Source organism: Plecotus auritus (assembly GCF_963455305.1).
Source record: "Plecotus auritus genome assembly, chromosome: 4".
NCBI classification, from domain to species: Eukaryota; Metazoa; Chordata; class Mammalia; order Chiroptera; family Vespertilionidae; genus Plecotus; species Plecotus auritus.
Window position 1 is genome coordinate 78583387 of NC_137775.1, and position 20710 is coordinate 78604096.

The 20710-nt window shown below is 41.5% G+C and overlaps 1 protein-coding gene across 9 annotated transcripts in view; it reads left to right on the forward strand.

Moving 5' to 3' along the window:
* DST (dystonin) overlaps positions 1 to 20710 on the forward strand; it is a 458265-nt gene that overhangs the window by 33143 nt on the left and 404412 nt on the right. The gene's annotated exons all lie outside the window — the stretch shown is intronic.

Consider the following 20710-nt stretch of genomic DNA (forward strand, 5'->3'; position numbering starts at 1 on the left):
ATTGTCCCTCTGTTTTAAGGAAATCTCTTAGATAATTATTGTTCTTAGTTTTTTGTGAATCTTTTCATTATCTATTTTTCTATATTCAAGGACATAAAAGTATTTTATTTTTCTCATTTTTTATAGTAACATAAAAAAGGATAGTAACATACTGTATAAATGTTCACACCTCATTTTATTCACTTAGTGTTTTGTTGAGAGCTTCCTGAGGATAGCACTCTACTTTTTATAGCTACATAGTATTCCATTGGATGCATGAACATAATTTAGTTAACCGTTCCTCTGTTAATGACATTTAGTTAATTTTCTAATATTTCATTATTATAAACAATGCTTAAATGTAAAACTTGAGTCATTTCACATGGTGCAAATGTTATCTTTGGAATGAACTCCTAGAAGGGAAAATATGGGGTCACAGTTTATATTTTTCAGGTTTTTAAAAAAATTTTTATTGATTGATTTTAGAATTGAGAGAGAGAGAGAGAGAGAGAGAGAGAGAGAGAGAGAGAGAGAGATTGATTTGTTGTTCTGATTATTTATGCATTCATTGGTTGCTTCTTTTATGTGCCCTGACAGGGGGATTGAACCTGCAACCTTGGTGTATTAGGACGATGCTCTAACCAACTGAGTATGTGGCCAGGGCTTATATTTTTTTCAGTTTTGAAAAATATTATCATGCGACCCTCCATAATGGTCTGTTTTTATTTATTATTGAGGCTTTATACTATATTGTGGTCTCCTCTTATTGGGATACTCTGTTGCTTGGTTATCCTTTTTGTCCTTTCATATGAATATTAGATTCAGGTTGTTTAACTCTGAGAAAAAAATTAGTATTTTTTAATGCAATCATGTTAAATGTGGATTTTGTTAAAGGAGAATTGAATCTTTATGATTTAGGTTGTCCTATCTAATAATTGGTAGGATTTTCCGTTACTTCAGCTATTCTTTTGTGGAAGGGTGTTTTTCATGTAGTTCTTCCACATTTCTTGCTAAAATTGTTTCTAGTATTTTATCTTTTTGGTTGTGATTAAAAGTGGGTCTTCCCCCCCCCCCCACTACATCGTCTGTCTGTAGTTTCTATACATGAAAACTATTGGTTTTATTATTTTTAATCTTGTAACCTGCTAATTTAATTATTTTACTATTGGTAGTACTTTTCAATAGAATTACTTGAGTTTTCCAGGTATACAAACTTACCATCTGCAAGTAGAGATTATTGTGCATCCTCCTTTCCAACTTTTAAATTTCTTATTTATTTCACTTGTCTGTTGGCATTGGCTAGGACATCCAGCAATATATTAAACTAGAGGCCCAATGCATGAAATTCGTGCAAGGGGCTTGGCCCTCGCAGCCCTGGCTTCGTGGGGACGGTCGTTCTGCTGTTCGGTCTAATGAGCATATTAGCTCTTTATTATATAGGATAATAGTAATATGAGTAGGTACTCTTCCTGTTCCTGACTTTCCTGGGAATGTCTCTAGTGTTTCCCTGTTAAGCAGAAGCTGGCTTGGGGTTGAGATAAATACATTTTATTATGTTTCACAAGTATCCATCTGTGCTAGTCAATTATCCTTGGTCTCTCAACTTCACCTTGCTCCTATATACTACACTCTCTGGTGTTGGGGCTGGCAGTCAGCCAACCACATTTCTCAGATGCCTTTGACAGCAGCTTCCTGTTGGGATCTGTCAATAGGGGACACTAGAGGGGCCCTGGGAAGTGGGAGAAGCATTTCCTGTCTCTTGCTGTTTCTGTCAGAGGTGCCCCACTGAGGTATCTCACCCAGAGGTATGAGTCCCAACTCCGAGGCACTTCCCTCTTGTAAGCTCCCAAGGAACTAACAGCACCTGAGCAGTGTGCCCTTCTCACAGGTCTGAGCCCCAACTTTGCAGGGCCTCTCCTTTGGGCTCCCACATTCTTGCAACCTAGTAGCTTCCCTTTTGTTCCCCAGCTCTTTAGGTGGTAGCTGCTTCCTGCATTTATTATCTCTAGGCTACCTGTGTCCCCTTTCTGCCGATGCAGTCCTCCCAACACTTGTTTTACCCATTTCCTCTGTTAAATCCTCTCTGTGTAAATACCCGTCGCTCTTTCTGCTTTTCTGAAAGGACCAGCTTATGACTCATTTGTTCCTATTTTATTGAATTTTTTTAATCAAGATTGTTTTCTGACTTTTCCTCCCAATGCTTTTTCTGTGTCAATGGGCATGATTGTGTGGTTTTTGTTAGACCAATGAAATATAATAATGGATTTTCTAATACTGGATTCCTCTTGAACTTTTGTAATAAATTCCCTCTCATCATGTTGTATTCTTTAAATGGGCTGCTGATTCTACTTGCTGATATTTTCATTAGGATTTTAATATATATATATATATATATATATATATATATATATGAAATTGGTCTGAAGTTTTTGGGTACTCTATATCAGGTTTTTATTTCAATTCTGTATTTACTTTATAAAACTTTCGTGTTTCCCCTGTTTTCTCCTCATCATCATCTTCCTCCTTCTCCTCCTCCTCCTCCTCCTCTTCCTCCTCTTTCTCTTCCTCCTTTTTTTTCTAAGCTCTGGAACAGTTTCAATAGCATTTAACATTAACCTTTTCAGGTTTCTGCTGTTGTTTTATCTTGTTTATTAAGGTTTGGGGCATTTCTTTGTGAGATTCTATGGGACTGTCCCTGGTTCGGTATTATATAATGGGAGATCTATTTCATTAAATGAATCCTGAATGATCAGTATGAAAAATGATGTTTGATGCTGCGTTATCTGGGCTAGTCAAGGAAAGCTTTGGTGTGTACCTGGCTGGCCCAAACCAAACTGTCTTCTGTGCCTTTTTAATCCCATAATTATTGTCCTTAATGTCTCTAAGTCAGTGGTTGGCAAACTCATTAGTCAACAGAGACAAATACCAACAGTACAACGATTGAAATTTCTTTTGAGAGCCAAATTTTTAAACTTAAACTTCTTCTAATTCCACTTCTTCAAAAATAGACTCACCCAGGCCATGGTATTTTGTGGAAGAGCCACACTCAAGGGGCCAAAGAACCGCATGTGGCTCGCGAGCCGCAGTTTGCCGACCACGGCTCTAAGTAATTCTCTCTCTTACCTGTTCCTCTTTCCCATCCTATTCTGAAACTAGGCCCAGCTGAGGTTACCTACTAATAACTGATACAGTTTTTGAAATATAACCCTGTATAGAAATATTTGCATTTTAATAGAATTATGCATATGGTCATGACAGTATCTTGGGTCCTGATACTTTATGTTTTGCATCATCTTTGTCTTTTTTAAAAAATATTTTTATTGATTTCAGAGAGGAAGGGAGCGGGAGAGAGAGATAGAAACATCAGTGATGAGAGAGAATCATTGATCGGCTGCCCCCTGCACGCCCCACACTGGGGATCGAGCCCGCAACTTAGGCATGTGCCCTGACCAGGAATTGAACCGTGACCTCCTGGTTCATAGGTTGATGCTCAGCAACTGAGCCACGCCGGTCTGGCATCATCTTTGTCTTTTAAAGTTCTCCAAGTATACTTATGTTTGGGGCGAGGTATAAGGGTACCAGGTTGAGGAACGTGTATCCTCACATTGACTTAAACAGGTTTAATAAGCTTTTCATTCAGGAACCTTAGGGGGTCTCCAGCCTTCTGAAAAAGCAATCAAAGTATCAGGTCTCCACCTAACTACCTTGGAGGGAGTAAAGGAAAAGATGAAATAATACCTCGTTCAAGTTTCTGATCTCTAGTCTCCTGGCTCACCTTTTATTTCCAATGCCTTTATGCTTCCTCTTCTCTCTGACCAGCAGGCCTTTCCTTGCCCTTGACTCTGTTCAATCTTTACTCACTTTTGACGTTGTGGCCCTGGTTTTTCTCACACAGTGGTACCCCTTCCCTCACCCAATCCTCTGAACTGACCACCTCCTCAGTGTTCAGTAATGTCTCCTGAACATACTTCGTATTACCTTCATTGCGTTACTTGATTTTTAGTCTGTGTTCCCCACTGGACTGGTTGCTCCTAAGGGAATGTTCATTGTGTATTCATTTTTGTTCCCCATGCTTAGTACAGTGCTGCACACATAGGAGGCCTCAAAAAATATTTGGTGAGCGCTTGCTGGGTACACCAAAAAGTTGCAGGTTCAATTCCTGGTCAGGGGACATACCCAGGTTTCGGGTTCTATCCCTGTCGGAGTGCATATGGGAGGCAACCGATCAGTTTCTTTCTCTCCTCTCTCTCTCAAAATCAATAAAAAAAACATATCCTTGGGTAAGGATTAAAAAAAATTTTGGTGAATTATTGTATAAATAAAAGCCAAGTAAAAGTGGAGAAAAAGGAAGAGGAATGGCAAATGAGTAAATGGCCTCTGAGGGAACTTCAGGACCATGTGCCAGATGCTAAAAGGTGGATTTTAATAACCCAGCTGCATGGTATAAAAATAAACAGTGTTTTCATTCAGCGTGAATTTAATTTATATTTGATTTATGTTTATATCGCAGAGGCTTTTCTGGCAACACACTTTCTAAATCTGCTTTCTTAGAAGGTGTCTATCGGAATAAGTCAGAAAGGCAGTTTTCAAGGCTGTCTGTGAAAGCCTAAAATCCTCTGGCCGCTCTATAATAATAATTCACCTTTTGTATCAAGACCTTTGTGTTTATCCTTCCTGCGTCAGGAAATTTTGTCCTGCTTCAGGAAATGATGAAAGTAGAGATAGAGACTCGAAGGGAGTAATAAGGGATGCTAAAAATAGGTCTGTTGGGAGATGAGATGACCTGAAAGCCAGGGATTAAATTGAGGGGTTTGAGGGAAATAAAAGCTCTTTCCATGATGCCTCCATCTGGCAAGTATAAATATAAACGGAGCCTAGGATTATGTTTAGCTCGAATTTTTCCCCTTCCCGAGCTGCTGGGAAAATTTTAATTGGCAATCTGCGTTTGGGTGAAAAAGGGAGGATTTAGAATTCTTTGGACCCACCTAGCCACCAGAATTATTCAGGAACATATAAACATTGGTATCCTTATTCTGCTGCTTCCCCGATGTTACCTGCCCAAAGCACATCTTAATGAATTCTTTATTCTGTACTCTCTAGGTAGGTATTTTATGTTCTGCTTTTCTTATCCGTGCATCCAACTATTTTTAGTCATGCTGAATTGCACAGGGACAGTTTTGGAGAAGATTTGCATACATGTCTGTACTTATTACTGAATGGCATCAATAGTTACAACTAGTCCTTTTAAAGTGGTTAGCATTACCCTCAAGGGAGGAAAATTGGTTGACGGCGACAGTATAAATTTACTGATTTTATAAATCTTACCTCAGAAGTGTTCTTCTTTTTTTTTTTAAATATTTTTTTAAACTGATTTCAGAGAGGAAGGGAGAGGGAGAGAGAAATAGAAACATCAATGATGAGAGAGAATCATTGATTGGCTGCCTCCTGCACTCTCCCTACTAGGAATCGAGCCCTCAACCTGGGCATGTGCCCTTGACCGGAATGGAACATGGGACCCTTCAGTCTGCAAGCCGACGCTCTATCCACTTCTATCCCACAGAGCTCGTTTCTGTCTTCCTTGAGGGTGTGGGGAATGTGGGTGCAGGATAGAAACAGGATCCTCCCCAGGGAGTTGCTCCTCCTTTCCAAGGGATACACAGTGTGGAACCACTGCTGCCTCTTTTCATTGAAATAAGTGCACACTGGATTCCGGTAAGAGTTCTAGTCTCTGCCCAGGGCCAGGTCACAGCCCATGCATTTAGAGCTCTTTTATTCTTTAAAAAATATATTTATTTTTTATTTATTTCAGAGAGGAAGGGAGAGGGAGATAGAAATATCAATGATGAGAATCATCAATCAGCTGCCTCCTTCATGCCCCACACTGGGATGGAGCCCGCAAGCCGGGCATGTGCCCTGACGGGGAATCAAGCTGTGACCTCCTGGTTCAGAGGTCGACGCGCAACCACTGAGACACGCCTGCCGAGCAGATCTCTTTTATTCTTTAACTCTTCTGTTTCTTCTTGGTCTCTACATCTAAGCAGAGGAATCTTGTCTTCTTGTTTCCCTGTCATTGTTACACCTTCCTCTTCCCCAGCCCCCCATCATCAGTCATCTTGGGAAGGTTGGTGCCTTTCTCCTTTTCTCATCTTCTGCCATCCCTGAGAGGGGTGGGGTGAACTAGACTCGTGACTGCTGGCTCTGCCAATCTCTGCAGGATTCAATGAGAAAGTAACACTCTCCCTATTCTATTTTGACTAATACAGTTTTTGTGACCTGCCAGTCCTGTAGTACTATGCTAAGAAAGCTTTTAAAACTAGCCAACCATATCTGTAATACTTTCAACAATAAAGATACATTTTAAAAAATAAAATAAAATTAGCCAACCCTTAAGGTGCCAAAATCAGTTATCCTTAATCCCTATGAATAAAAAGCAGACACAAATATAATGGAAACTGATTCAATCAAAGTTTGGCATAAAATGGAATGTCATGGTTCCCCTTCTCCTATCTCATAAAATTAGTTTTTTTGTTTTTAAAGAAAGCACTTGTACTGGGAAAAAAATCATGATGATATTTACTAACTTAACAGTGTTGTTCTGGAGAGCTGTTTTTGGAGGTATCAAACAGGGACATTAACTTATTTATATAGTTTTAAATGAGTGAGTATAGAATATTCCTTTTGGTGGGTTTGAATTTCTAATTTGTTCTTTTCTGCAAGTTTTAGACAAATATATATATTTAAAATATTTTTATTGATTTTTAGAGAGAGAGGAAGGGAGAAGGAGAGAGAAAGAGAAACATTAATGTGAGAGCAAAATATTGATCCACTGTGTCCTGCATGCCACCTATGGGGGATCGAGCCTGCAACCCAGGCATGTGTCCTGACCAGGAATCGAACCAGCAACCTTTTGGTCACGGGATGACACCCAACCAACTGAGTCATACTGGCCAGGGCAACAAATAGATCTTTAAAGAGAAGAAACACCAAAACATATTGAAAATCTACATTGTGCCATATATAAGTAGGAAAAATGAAGAATTCAAAGAAAAAAGAAGCATGTTTCAACCTTCATATCCACAAATACACTTTAGATAAGTTTAACAGCAGTAAATGCTGTAAAAAAGCCCCATTAAAATAAACACCACTTAAACCAATCTACTAGAAAAAGTCAACAGGATCATATGATCTAGGTTAAAAAGTTCATAGCTCTTGCCCAAATGACTGCAAGAGAAGGTAACAAAATCTTTAAAGCTTTTAGCTACTATTCAGTAATATTACCTTAGGAAAAAGAGTGAGTTCAAGGTGACTTCTAATGCAGATTTAGCTGCTGTCCAAGTGATATATGTCAAAGAGCAGACATGCACAATAAAAGATGTCAAACTGGACTAGCCACAAATATTTCACACAAACCCCTAATTTACCGTCTTTGTTTGGACCCTGGTCCAGTCAGCTCTCTCTGCTCCTTTTTTTTTTTCTCTCTTTTCTCTTTACTTAGTATAAATTATCAGAAGACTATAGGTCATGAAAATGTTTTTCTTCTTCTTGCTGATAAGTACGTCTTCGGAGTAAGCAGATTTTGAGAGGGAATGTGCTGCCAGAAAAGCATTTAAGTCTTGAACGCAGACCAAGTGCACATTCAGTTAGTCTCTGCAGGGGCAACGGTTCAGCCTCCAGACTGTGGGCAGGAATGGTCATTCCCTCCTGCTCTGTGTGTCCTCAGTGGGGGCTGCTGATGTTCCTGCGACATTTCTGATCAGAGCAGTTTGTGCTGGAAACCTCTGTCCATCGTGTTCTTAGGCTTGCTTCAGAGGCATTGTGCCTGGGGCTTGATGGTGAGCCCTGCAGGCATTCATTCTCCGACTCCTGGCCTGTTGGCTCAGTAAATGACTACCCCACTTTCCTGTTTTAGTACTGTTGCTCACCTTTGGGACTTGAAATCCTGCCCTGGACTCCAGCCCCAAAGCCTGATAGCTTTTTTTTTTTTTTAAAAAAAATTAAATATATTTTTATTGATTTCAGAGAGAAAGGGAGAGGGAGAGATCAAAACATCAATGATGAGAGAGAATCACTGATCAGCTGCCTCCTGCATGTCCCACACTGGGGATCCAGCCCACAACCCAGGCATGTGCCCTGACTGAGAATCGAACGTGACCTCCTGGTTCGTAGGTTGACACTCAACCACTGAGCCACGCCGGCTGGGCCTGAATAGCTTTTGTTCACTTTGTACATTGGTAGAGGTGATGGTCAAAATAGTATTTAACGACTAGTAGAAAGTGGGCGCTGACCAATCAGAACAGATGCCAAATGAAGAACCTTTTTGTTGCTGAAACCGGTTTGGCTCAGTGGATAGAGCTTCGGCCTGCGAACTCAAGGGTCCCGGGTTCGATTCCGGTCAGGGGCATGTACCTTGGTTGCGGACACATCCCCAGTGGGAGGTGTGCAGGAGGCAGCTGATCGATGTTTCTAGCTCTCTATCCCTCTCCCTTCCTCTCTGTAAAATATCAATAAAATATATTTAAAAAAAAAAAAAAAAGAACCTTTTTGTTGGTAGATCCTGGGAGAGGTGCAAGAGTGGTGGGGAGGCGAGCAACAGGGTTAGAACACTCAGGGGTCTTGAGGCCTCTACCACGTATGGCTGCCCAGGCCCTGCTCTGCTTGAACTAATCTCCTCATGCCCTAATGTTCCTGCCAGCCTGGCTTTGAGTATTTGATGCAGATTCATTGGTCTTGCCTGTACTTACTCATGACCCTGAGCAGGCCCGGCTTGCTGCTTGCCCCCCTCACCTGTCTGCCAGGTGAATGAGTGAGGCCCCATTTGCCTTGTGGCTGAGTCTGCCTGAGCCCATGATAGGGTTGGACTCAATTTAGGAATGTGTCATAGAAATAGTAGCTTACGGGGACTAAGTTGGACCTGAAGATTAAGTTGTTACTTGAGATTAATTAGCTCATTGGGATTCTGTTGATATAGCTGTGGTTGTAAGGTTAGTTTAACCGCCTCTCTTCCTTTGTTGTCCAGTGATAGCAGCTGGGTTTGCATTTGTGTTTCAGTCTTTATTTTGACCTCTTGGTCTTACTTAGTTCATTGTCCTCTCCTGTGTCTTGAGTTGTTTCTGATGCATTGTCTGATAAATTGACCCATCTCTTAAAGACTGATTTTATAATGGGTTTTAAAAGGCACTTAAGGATGACCTTGGAAAAGACTTAGTGACCACATGTTAGGGCTTTGCTGTGACTTGTTGCAAATTAGCACAAGTTGTTTTTACCCCCCTCCCCCACTTGGTTATTTTCCTCTTGTTTTCTCTCTTCTTTTCTATCTTGCTCCCACCCCCCATGTTTTCTCCTGCACACTCAGTGGACTGCAGCCTCACCCATCTCCCTTGCCTTTCCTCCCAGGGCGCTTTCTGTGGCTCTTTTTTCCTTATCCTGCCCAGTCCCCCACCCCCATGCTACCTTCTTTTTTATGACTCTGTGACATTTGCTTGGTGTGGCTCATGGCCTTTGCCTTGTGTGACCATTGACCACTTCAGATATCTTACTGTTTGGGTGCTATTTGGCTTCTCAGTATTTGCAATTGGGAGGTAGTAAACCTCCCATAAAACATGTTTCCTTATTTTATATTACCTAACTTTCTATCTGGACAAGGACATTGTCTATGACATATTTATATTTCAAACTGTGGCTTTTTATCTGTAGACATGGTTGCTAGTGAGGTTGTCTGAGTGGGCAGCTCCGAAAGGGGCTGCATGCAAACAGATTGTACTCGCGTTTACAGCATCGTCTGCAGGCTCCCTCAGTCTGTGTTTATGAAGGCTGGGCTATGATTTGCTGCTTGCTCTGCTATTTATAGAGCCTGTCACTGCGCAGGACTGTCTGTGCCCTGGGCTGGGTGCCTGGTTGCTGAGAGGGGCTGAGCTCGGCTGCCTGAGAGCAGCTCGCTGCTCCTCTCTCCCCCGCAGCCTCCTCACTTGCCCTCCTTAGCTTAGAGAGGGGCTTCAGCTTCTCTCTTCAGTTGTCTACTCCCCAGTTCACTCCTCCCATAGCTGCTGCTTCTGTACCCTGTTGCTACCAGTTTTTGATGCATATACTGCCCGATATTTTGCCGTTATACACATTTTTTGTACTGATGGATTTGCTGTCTTGTGGAAACTATTGCTGATTCCTTCCGGCCACTGAGTGTTAAATACGGCTGAGAAGTTATTGATGGCACTCTTTAGGAAATCACATGTAGTGTTTGTCACAGGTCGGGGGCCCAGGGGATAGACTTTGAGAGGGGGTTATGTGCAGGAGATTGATTGGGGGAGTGCCCTCGGAATAGTACTTCTAGGGATGGGGATTGGGCACAGGGTGAGGGTGAATTGTGATGCACATGCAGCAAAGGCCTCACGCGGATGCCACGGAAGTTCTGGAGCTGAGAGGCTCTGAGGAGTTTCTCCTAATTGAGGCAAGCACTCCCCCCTTCCCACTGATGGGCATTGGCCCCAGGAGAGAGGGTGTGGTCGGGTTCAGCAAAAACCAGGGCCACTAGTCCTAGCAGCTGGGGAAATGAGTGCCTCCCTCAGGAAGGTGAGGTGTGGGTGGAGCCCACAGCAGCCATTGGTGTAGTTTTGTGGGTAGTAGATTTCTGTGCTTTTAACTTGATTTTAATACAAATGCAGTATGGGTTCCATGTTCTGAGACTCTCTTAAAAGTTAAACATTTATTTTCTTGTCATGGTTCATTCCGGTAGAAAACAAGATCTTGATGAATTCCATCGAAGACAAAATAAGAGGATAGGTCAGTTTCAACCAAATAAGCCTTGCCTTACTGGACAGCCGTTGCCGGTAAAACTCACTGTTCACTCTGCTGATGGTTTTATCTCTAAAAACCAAAGCAGGCGATGGGAAGGGTCATGGCGTGAAACGTAGGGTACCTAAAGCAGTAGAGTTGACAGAGAAATCTGTGCAAACCTTTTGCTTGGTAATAATAGTCCATATGAAAAAAATCATCCGGAATAGGCATAATTATTCTTAGAAAAATAATGCAAGTGTGTCCTGGGTAGTAACATGTGTTTGATGAAACAGCATAACATGTTGTTTAATCTGCCTGTGAAACCACAAACAGATGGAGTAGACGTGGCTGCCAGAGTGAAATTAGACTGATCGTATACTTCACAGACCAGGGTGTTGTTGGAGAGGACATATTAGGAGACCAAAACATTGAGTCAAGATTACTTTCAGTTTGTGATAGAAGCAATGTGCTCAAGGCCCTACAGGACACTGGGGAGCGGAGATTGGCAAAGTGTTTCTGTAAAGGGCTGCCTATTAAATATTTTTTTACTTTGCAGGCCTTCTGAGCTATCTTGCAACGATTCCACCCTGCTTTTGTAGCAGAAATAGCCACGGACAGTATGTGCATGAGTGGGCATGGCTGTATTGCAATAAAATTTTGCAAAAGTAGGTAGTAGGTCAGATTTGGCCTGAGGGCCACAGTTCACTGACCCCTGATGGAGAGGACAGGTCAGGTCACCTGAGTTTCAATTCCAGGGCAGACACTAAGTCTTACGCAAACTTCTAAGTGCCTATTTTTTTAAATCTGTGAAACAGGCATTAAAATAGTGTCTACCTCTGAGGAATACCACAAGAAATAATAAGATGATGCCTGCACAGTGTCTGGCACATAGAAATTATTATTATTTATGCAACTGTGAAGAGTTAGAGAGAGTTGGATATAGTTACCCTGCTGAACAATGATGAAAAGTATTAGATAAACGGGGCTCAAATGATATTTGGCCATGTAATCAGATGTCTAAATGGAACTCTTTTAGTCTAAGTTTTGTCTGAGGCTCCAAGTGTTGTAGCTGGTAAGGAACACATTGCCAGAGAGAAGAGCTAGACCCCTATGCAGGACTCGCAAAGGAAGTGGCTATAAAATTGGTTTGCCACTAGCTCTGTGGCCCCGTTTGCTGTGGCTCATCAATATCTGTGTTCTTTTCTTCTGGATCCATGGCCTCTCTGTTTCTTAGCTTTTTTACAGTTAGGTGATGCCATGTATTTGAGTTCTAGTTAATGAAATGGAAGGAGAAGTGATGTATGCTGTTTGCAAGCCCGGCTCATTGAAACCATCCACACACAAACCTGGCTCTTTTCCCATAAACGAGCAGAGGCGAGAGAACACCGAGGACCTCATGAGCCACAGGATGGGAGGTGCTTGGTGCCCTGAATGACTGCATGGAACAGAGCACCTATCTCCTTGCTGATCCATATGTGACTGTGACTGTGCCGTGAGAGAGACATAAACTTTTATTGGGTACAGATCCTGAGATTTTGTTGTTGCCTGTTACAGCAGTTCGCCTACCCTGATATTTATAGTCACCCATCACCAATTTTAGGCTGTATGGGTAACGGCTGAGGATCCAGTTATGAGAGGTTAGAGCAATACTGTTCAATAGAACTTCCTGTGATAATGGGAATGTTTTATCTGCATCATCCAGTAAGTAACCACTAGTCACATGTGGAATTGAACACTTGGAATGTGGCTAGTAGGCCTGAAGAACTGAATTTTTAGTTTAATTTTAATTAATTAACATTAAATACAAATAGCCATATGTGGACAGTGGTATCCTACTGGATAGCTCAGGGTTAGAGACTGGAAAATTCCCAACAGTGCATTGAGTCTCACCCCAAATCTTCTTAAGCCTTAGTGAGAGCAGCGTTAAGGAGACCACTAGGAAAGCTTGACTTGTGCCCTCACTGTCTGTGTGCCAAGGATGGGACCACACCACCCTGACAATTCCATAGGACCAGAGACGGTATCTGACTGGCTGCTCTAGTGGTTGGGTGAGCAGAGGTGGCTGGCTTTCCCAGAATGGGTTGGGGCAAAGGATGCATGAGTATTTCTCATGGGTCTCTTGGGAGAAAGAACTTGGACTCATTTTAAATCCTGTCCAAGAGGAAGCCACGAGGAGTGATATGATCTCATTGGAATGGTACTATTTTGGTGACTAGAAGTGGCTAGAAGGCTTTTTAATTATATGAGAGAGACCAGAAAAATTATGGGATCTACACCAAATTTTATGTAGGTTTGGGAGAAAACTAACCCCTTATTGTGGGTTTGAAGGACAGCCAGGAGAGAGGATACAGTTAGTTTTCTGAGTGTACCCTATGATCCTTGCTTAGTTAACCTAACAGTTATGATTAGAAAGCACTTCAAACTCCTTAAAGGAGAAGATAAAATATCTCAAGTAGTTTCAACCCCAAAGTCTCCTTTTATCTTTTCCTCATTCCTACCACGGAGGCCATGTTTTGTATCTTAAGCTCATTGTGGTGCAGAACAGAGACCTACTGTGTTTTAGGGCACATTGTAAGGATATATGTGTAATTTAAAGGACTTTAAGAAAAAAAGACTCATGATAAGGTCTGGCTTCACAGAGTTGAGAGTTGGTTGAAGAGTTAAGGCCCCCTCCCTGCAGTGAAATGCCGAAGGTATGACTCAGGTGTATTCCACTAGCTGCTGCTTTTCTTTTTATCAGTTGTTTTTTTTATGCTCACCGTGATTTCTGTACTTGTTACCCTCAGTCTATACAGGGCCACACAGTCTCCATCAGGCCACTACGTCCTGTTACCCAAAGTTTGGTCTACAGGCCAGCAGCATTGAGATCCCCTGGAAGTTTGTTAGAAATTTAAAATATGTATTTTAATAAGAATCCTAGGCTCTGCGCGCATGCACACACACATATATATCAACAAAATGATTACCCCCCCACCCTGCCCAGTTTCAACTTCTGTGCTAAGTGACCCAGGCTTTTGGTATTTCTTTACTGAACTCTCAAGTGAGAGACTCTGACCAAGTATCAAGACCCAGTAACCATGACCTGGAGGTGGTGGTAGGGATGGGGAGTGTTATTGTACAAAACACACTCCCCCAGGCAGCAGGGATGGATGTAGGGGCATATGTCCCAAAGGGGATGTTTGAAATCAGTAAGAGATTGAAAAGATTTCTATTTACCAAACTGCATTTAAGTTGTAATTAATTTGCAATTTGTAAAAAATCATCAAGGCTCTCCGCCAGTCAGATTTTCTATATAAACTAATAACCAGTTCATATAGTATTAGTCAGTATAAAAGAAACACTATATTAGTAACCTATGAAATTGTCTAAAGGAAAGTAACTTGTCTAATACTTCCTTAGACTTTGCAAAGATTAAAAATAGACATTTTGCTGTCATCATATCTCCAGGAACCAGTGATGTTTACCAAAGAATGATTAATAATTAGAAAATAAGACTTTAAAAGCAATATTTTGCCCTATTATTCCATATTTTTCAGGGAATACATTCTTTCTGGAAACAGAAAGGTAGTTCTCAATACATTATATTCTTTTAAAAAATATTTTTATTGATTTCAGAGTGGAAAGGAGAGGGAGAGAGAGATAGAAACATCAATGATGAGAGACTCATTGATCAACTGCCTCCTGCACAATCCCATCGAACCTGCAACCTGGGCATGTGCCCTGACTGGGACTCGAACCCAGATCTCCTGATTCATAGGTTGACACTCAACCACTGAGCAGCATGGGCTGGATACATTGTATTCTTATCTAGCTGACAGAGTGGCTTTCATGGCCATTCTTTTAAGGCAGGATTCTTAAAACCACACAGTAAGGTTCAGGAACTGGTAGTAGAGAGGGATTCTCATGCTGTTGTCAGGGGATGGCAGCATTAGCAGGACTTAGTAATGCAGTCTCAGCCCCTTTTAAGATTTGCTCAATTGGAAGTTCTGAGGGTGGGGCCCAGCAATCTGTGTTTCCATCAGCCTTGCTGATGGTTCTGATGCTTGATAAAGTTTGATAATCATTGATTAGAGTACTGCAAACTTGTATAGCAAATATACACTTCAATGCATAACAAAATGGAAATGTATTTGTTGCTCATTTAAAGGTACAGGTAGCTGAACAGGTTGGCAAAATGGCCTCCTCCATGCAGTTTCTCAAGGACTCAGACTGATGAAGGTACTGGCATCTTTAATATGTGACTTCCAAGGTTGTTCTCAAGGTTATCCTAGCCAAAAGAGAGGAGCATGAAGGAAGTGGCTGTGGAGAGTGTGCATGGGCTAGGTCCAGAAATGCCATTGTTATTTATGTCCACATTTTATTGGCTAGAACTCAGTCACATGGCCCTGTGAGGGAGGCTGGGAAATGTAGTTGAGCTTGTGTCCAAAAAAAGAGTCAAATATGGATTTCAGTGAGCTGCTAGTAGTCTCCTGTCATATACGCTTTATGGAAATTTCTGAGATTTTCTGTATTCTGGACCTATTTTATTCCATAAATCCCTTTGACAGTCTGGTGAAACTCACAGACTTATTCTCAGAATGTTTTAAAATGTATAAAATAATAAACAGAACTACAAAGGAAGCCAATTCAATTGAAATATAATGGTGAATTATTAAAAACATTTTTGACCGAGCAATGTATGTATTCTTCTATTAATGTACTGGAGGCCTGATGCATGAAATTCATGCAAGGGCCTCGGCCCTTGCAGCCCCGGCTTCATCCAAAAGGTCGTTTGGCTGTGTGGTCTAATTAGCATATTACCCTTCTATTATTATAGATTAAATAACAAGATCTTGTGGCAGATTTACTACTGTGATTTTGAAGTAACACTGAGTAGAAATGATATTTCAAAATATCTGCAGCCACAATAATTTAATATTTAAATATTTGTGATTTCTTCTGGTGGCAAAAATCATGGGTACTGCTAATAATACCAGGATTATGGCCTACATTCATAATTGAGTAATAATGCTAAATTAGTGGTTAGTAAAAATAAAGACAATTTTTCCCCATCCAGGTTCATTGACTGCCCTCCCCATTTGCCTTGAATTTTATTCATAGATTCAAGAACTTCTACTATACAGTTTATTTCTAGCATTGGAAGAGGAGAATCATAGTTTTTACAGGGTTATTATATACTTTATAAACACCAGCTTATTAAGCTTCATAATATTTGCATATGCTCAATTTGTATCTTATATACTTAACAAACCTTAGTTTTCCAGGTATAACAATAACACAAAAGCAATCGTATGTAAATGCTCAATGGTTCAATATCTTAAGTTTCTATTTGTTCAGATGCTTCATCAGTAAGCTGGATGATAGTTTGATCTCATAAAACAGTAATTCTTACCTGAAAGTATTAACTTTTTCCATTTATGTCTCACTTATTTTATTTATACGCTTTTTCTTGTTTTTATCAGTCAGTATATTCTTGAGCACTTCCTTGGTGCCAGGCCTGTAAATACCTACAGAAGATTAACTCTGAGTGCATTACTACTGCCTTATAATATCTACCTAATAAAAGAGTAACATGCTAATTGACCGTACCTTCACGATACCCACCAGCCAATCAGGAGTGAGTATGCAAATTAACCCAACAAAGATGGAAGGTTAATTTGCATACACAGGTGCCAAGGGGCTGGGGGCGGGGCGGGGCGGGACACAGGTGTTCCGCACCACCCCAGCTGCTCCGGGCCTCTGGGCAGTGTGGGAAGGCAGAAAGGCGGCTCTGGGCAGAGCGAAGGTGCTGCCGGCAGCCAGGGGAAGGAAGGCCCATTCTTGCATGAATCTTTGTGCATCGGGCCTCTAGTCTCTGTATAAGAGCAGAGTGGTAGGGGCTTAGAGTTAGATAGACCTGGGTTCTAGTGTGGGCTTTTCTAATTGCAAGTTTTGGTTTGGGGTAGAATATTTAACCCTGATAATCCTCAGTTTGCTGGTCTATAAAATGGATCTATCTATAATAATAAAAGCATAACATGCTATAATTAGACTGGATGTCCTTCAGGATGAAGCTGGGGCTGTGAGGGAAGCCTGGGTCCCAGGTGCCAGAGGGAAGCTGATGCCAGCAGCTGGGGGAAGGAAGGCCTACTCTTGCACGGATTTCGTTATATATTATATATTAACACCAGAGTGGTGCTTAGTAATTTACTGTTATCAGCATCTTCTCTTTTTTTATGCCACTCTACACAGCCAAACAGCCTGGTTAAGTCTGAGTATTCAGCCTCAGAAGAAAATAGCTAATCATCCGAAAACATAACAGAAAGAGTATGCTCCAAGGTTCTTTGTTTGTGGGCAACAGAATCTGACTTAAACTGAAAGAGACTTATTTACAAATATATGATAGAACTCACAATCAAGACTGACTGGCCAGAAAAGACAAAACTAGGCAGGTTAGAAGGTCTTTGTTGCAGCCACCAGAACTAATGAACTCCTCCGGATTTTTCAGTCTTTCTATCCCTCATATTCAGTATCCAAGCAGAGAGACTTTGGTTCAGCCTTGCCATGTGCCTACTCATGAAATGTACCAGGTTATTAAGAGGCAAGATCCAGAGTGGACTGTGGAGCACCCTGACTTACCTATGTATCAAGATTGCACTTCTTGAAAGTTATTACTCAAAAGGTGCTGATGAGATGGGGCAGCCTAAAAAGTGGCAAAAGTCCACTACTGAGAGACTTGCAAGTGTCCATGACCTATTGGTTAAAGGGTATCCGGGGAAGATCAAACACGTAGAGAGAAATGGATTTTATACACCAGCCATCAAATCCAGTTAACACCTATAAAGGGTTATAGCACCACCTACTGTTTTAAAATAAAATTTCCTTCTGTTGAAAGTTGTGGCTTATTTTTTATAGTAATTAGGACAAGCAAGTGTAATAAAGCAAGGACCTATAATTCCATGCAGTGGTTTAGAGAAATAAAAAAGGTGACTGCCCACTGAAGACTTCGTGCTGTTTATAGTGTTTGCAGTCATAGCTCTCAACTGCTGGCTCGTGAATTGCTACTTTAACAGCCAGGAAGTGTAGTAATAATGGTGATACTTTATTGACTACTGTTGTAATCTATATATTCTTCTTGAGTACCTAATGTGGATTATCTCATTTAAGCACCATCATAACTCTGTGAGAGAGGTATTATTATATGCATTTGACAGATGGAGTAAACTGAGACACAGAGAAGTAACTTGGCCAAGATCGCATACCTAGTAATGACAGAGGTGTTATTCGAGTCCAGATTGTTTGACTTACTGGAGAGTAAGTGCCTGGTACTCTCTGGGCAAAGAAATCTCTTCTAATGATCAGGGGTGGTTTGTATCTTGGCGGTACCTCACGTGTTTGTCAGCAAGGCACACCTGCTGTGACTCATTTTCCTTTTTACATCTGATTAATAACACTTTTGTCATTAAGAATACCTTTTACTCACACAAGTCATATATGTAACAATCATAGACATCACTTATATAGTATATGTGCCAAATGCTCTTCCAAGTACTCCACATAGATTAGTTCATTTATTTTTCTCAGCATCGCTATGAAGTAAGTGCTAGCTTGAACCCCATTTTCCAGACGAGGAAAGGGTTAAATAACTATCCAAGATCACACAACGAATAAGTGACAGAGGCAGTACTTAACGCCAGACGGTCTTGCTGAAATCTGCGTAGTGTACCAGAGTGCTTATGAAAAGTCACTTAAACATAGTACAGATGTATTTGGATAGGAGAGAAATCACAGAGGCCCACGTGGCGGTGCCCACATCTTGAAAAAAATGAATGTGGAATGAAAATGACTGAAATTTTGGAAAGACATTTAAACTCTAATTTTCATTATAAGTAATGCTTTATTATCTTCTTAGACATTCTCAGAAGAATTTCTCTAGCGTAGATACAGGGAAGTGGATTTACTGGGTTATTGCTCTCCAGAGCACAAGAGAAGGAGAATCTGCATTCTTAACGAAGACACACTCAACTCACCCTACTATGATAGAAGCTAGTATATCATCAGATACTTTATTTCTACCAGGGCATGCATTCCTGACTAGAAAGAGTGCAAGGGCTGTGACAGTTAGAGCCACCTAGTGGTTAGACTAAACTTCGGCTCCTGGAGGGCCTGTCTTCAAAGTGCTGAAAATTGGCAGAGGAGCTTGCCCAAAAATCAGATTCTTGGCCATACCCCTGGCGAATCTAATTCAGAAGGAAGGAGAGAGAGGAGAAGGGAGGGGGGAGAGAGCAAGAGAGGAGGCGGGGTGGGGCGCGTGTCCAGGCGACAGCATGTTTAAAAGCAGCCTGTGGTTGTTACGCATTTGGTCCTACTTCTGCTCTAGAACACAGTTTAGCAATTGGCCCAGCTCTCTCCTCGTCACCAGCACGGACAGTTCTGGGTTGAAGGGGATCCATCTGAGCTTGCACGCAGGGGAAGGATGGAAACAGGCTATGTGTTTGGGGATAAGAAGAAAGTGCCCAAACTATGACCAAATCCATTCGCATTTCCTCCTCATTTATTTCTGTTGACCTCAGTGGTGCTTTGGACCCTGTGGGCCATCCTTTCCATACTTCTGTCTGCTTCTTCATACCCTTCAGCCTGGTATTCGGGGTCTCCATAATCCGACTACAGACCTTCTCTCATGGTCCTCAGTGAGCATCCCTTGTACACATGAATCTTTCAGTATCCTACAGCATCGTGTTCAGGCCTTTGGTCATACTGCTTCTCCCCCTGAAATTCTTACGCTCCATTCTTTTCCCATTGTACTGCAATCTTTAAGTTTTTATATGTCTTTTAAAATTCAGAAGACCCACAATCTCAGAGTAGCCCTCCTTGGAGCATTAATGCCTCATCCCTTCTACTTTGCCACCATACTGGGTGTGTAGCTTGTACGAGCATCCTGGCACATCACCTAATAATGTTTCTTATTGCTACATAAATATTCTACCCATCCATCCATCCATCCATCCATCCACCCATCATCTTAATTATTTATTATGTTGTTTCCCTGGGATATAAATTGTATTTATCCTTCAAATGCCACCCACTCAACTAAGCCAAATACAGACTATTCTCAGCTTCATTTATTGATTCCTTCGCCAAGATCTGCTAGCACTGCGAGTCCTCAGCTGCCCGCTTTAACCCTTGAGCACACATTCCGGTGTATTTGTGAACTCTGTGTTAGACTTCTTTTCCTGCTTGTTAGTAAATTGTAGCTACATAGGACAGAGACTAATTTTTGGATATTTTCCAAAACCGTTTGCACATTTCCAAATGCATTTTAGGGCTCGGTTGAACTTGTTTCCATCGCTAGCAAGTTGCCCGTAGCCTCACTTTACTCTAGAAGGGAAGCAAAATTTACAATTTATCGAGCATCTGATATTTTCCAGATGCTGTGCTTAGAATTTTACGTATATTATCATATCTAAAACTTAACCCTGTGAAGGAGACTGCTATCCATTTCTTAGATTAGAAAAGTTAAGACTCATGAATGTTTAATGCGTGTGTAGTTATAATTACAGATCAGCATTTGGACCTAGGTTCATCTGACCCCAAAACCCATACACTTGACTCCTCCCATTTGCCTCCCTTTAGTTTTAGAGCTCCATTGTATGGTATTTTATCACGATGCTTTGCATTCCTGCTTCCTCCTTTAATGAGTCTGCTCTCCAGTATTTACCCTGGAATAACAGTCAGTCCGACTCCCCGAGTCAGTCCGACTCCCCGTGCCCTGCTTCCTGTCTAAGTGGAAACGCCCCTCTTCTCCTGTAGTCTGATTTCTATATGCATAAGTAAAGCAATGTGCTCACCTGCACTTTTCTGGGGCGGGGACCGGGTTTATGGGATTGAAACATTTCTTAAAGTGGAATAACTCTGGGCCCTGAACCGCAGAGGTGCCTTAGAGAACACTGGTGGAGGAATCTTGCTGGCATGTTGAGCCTCCTTC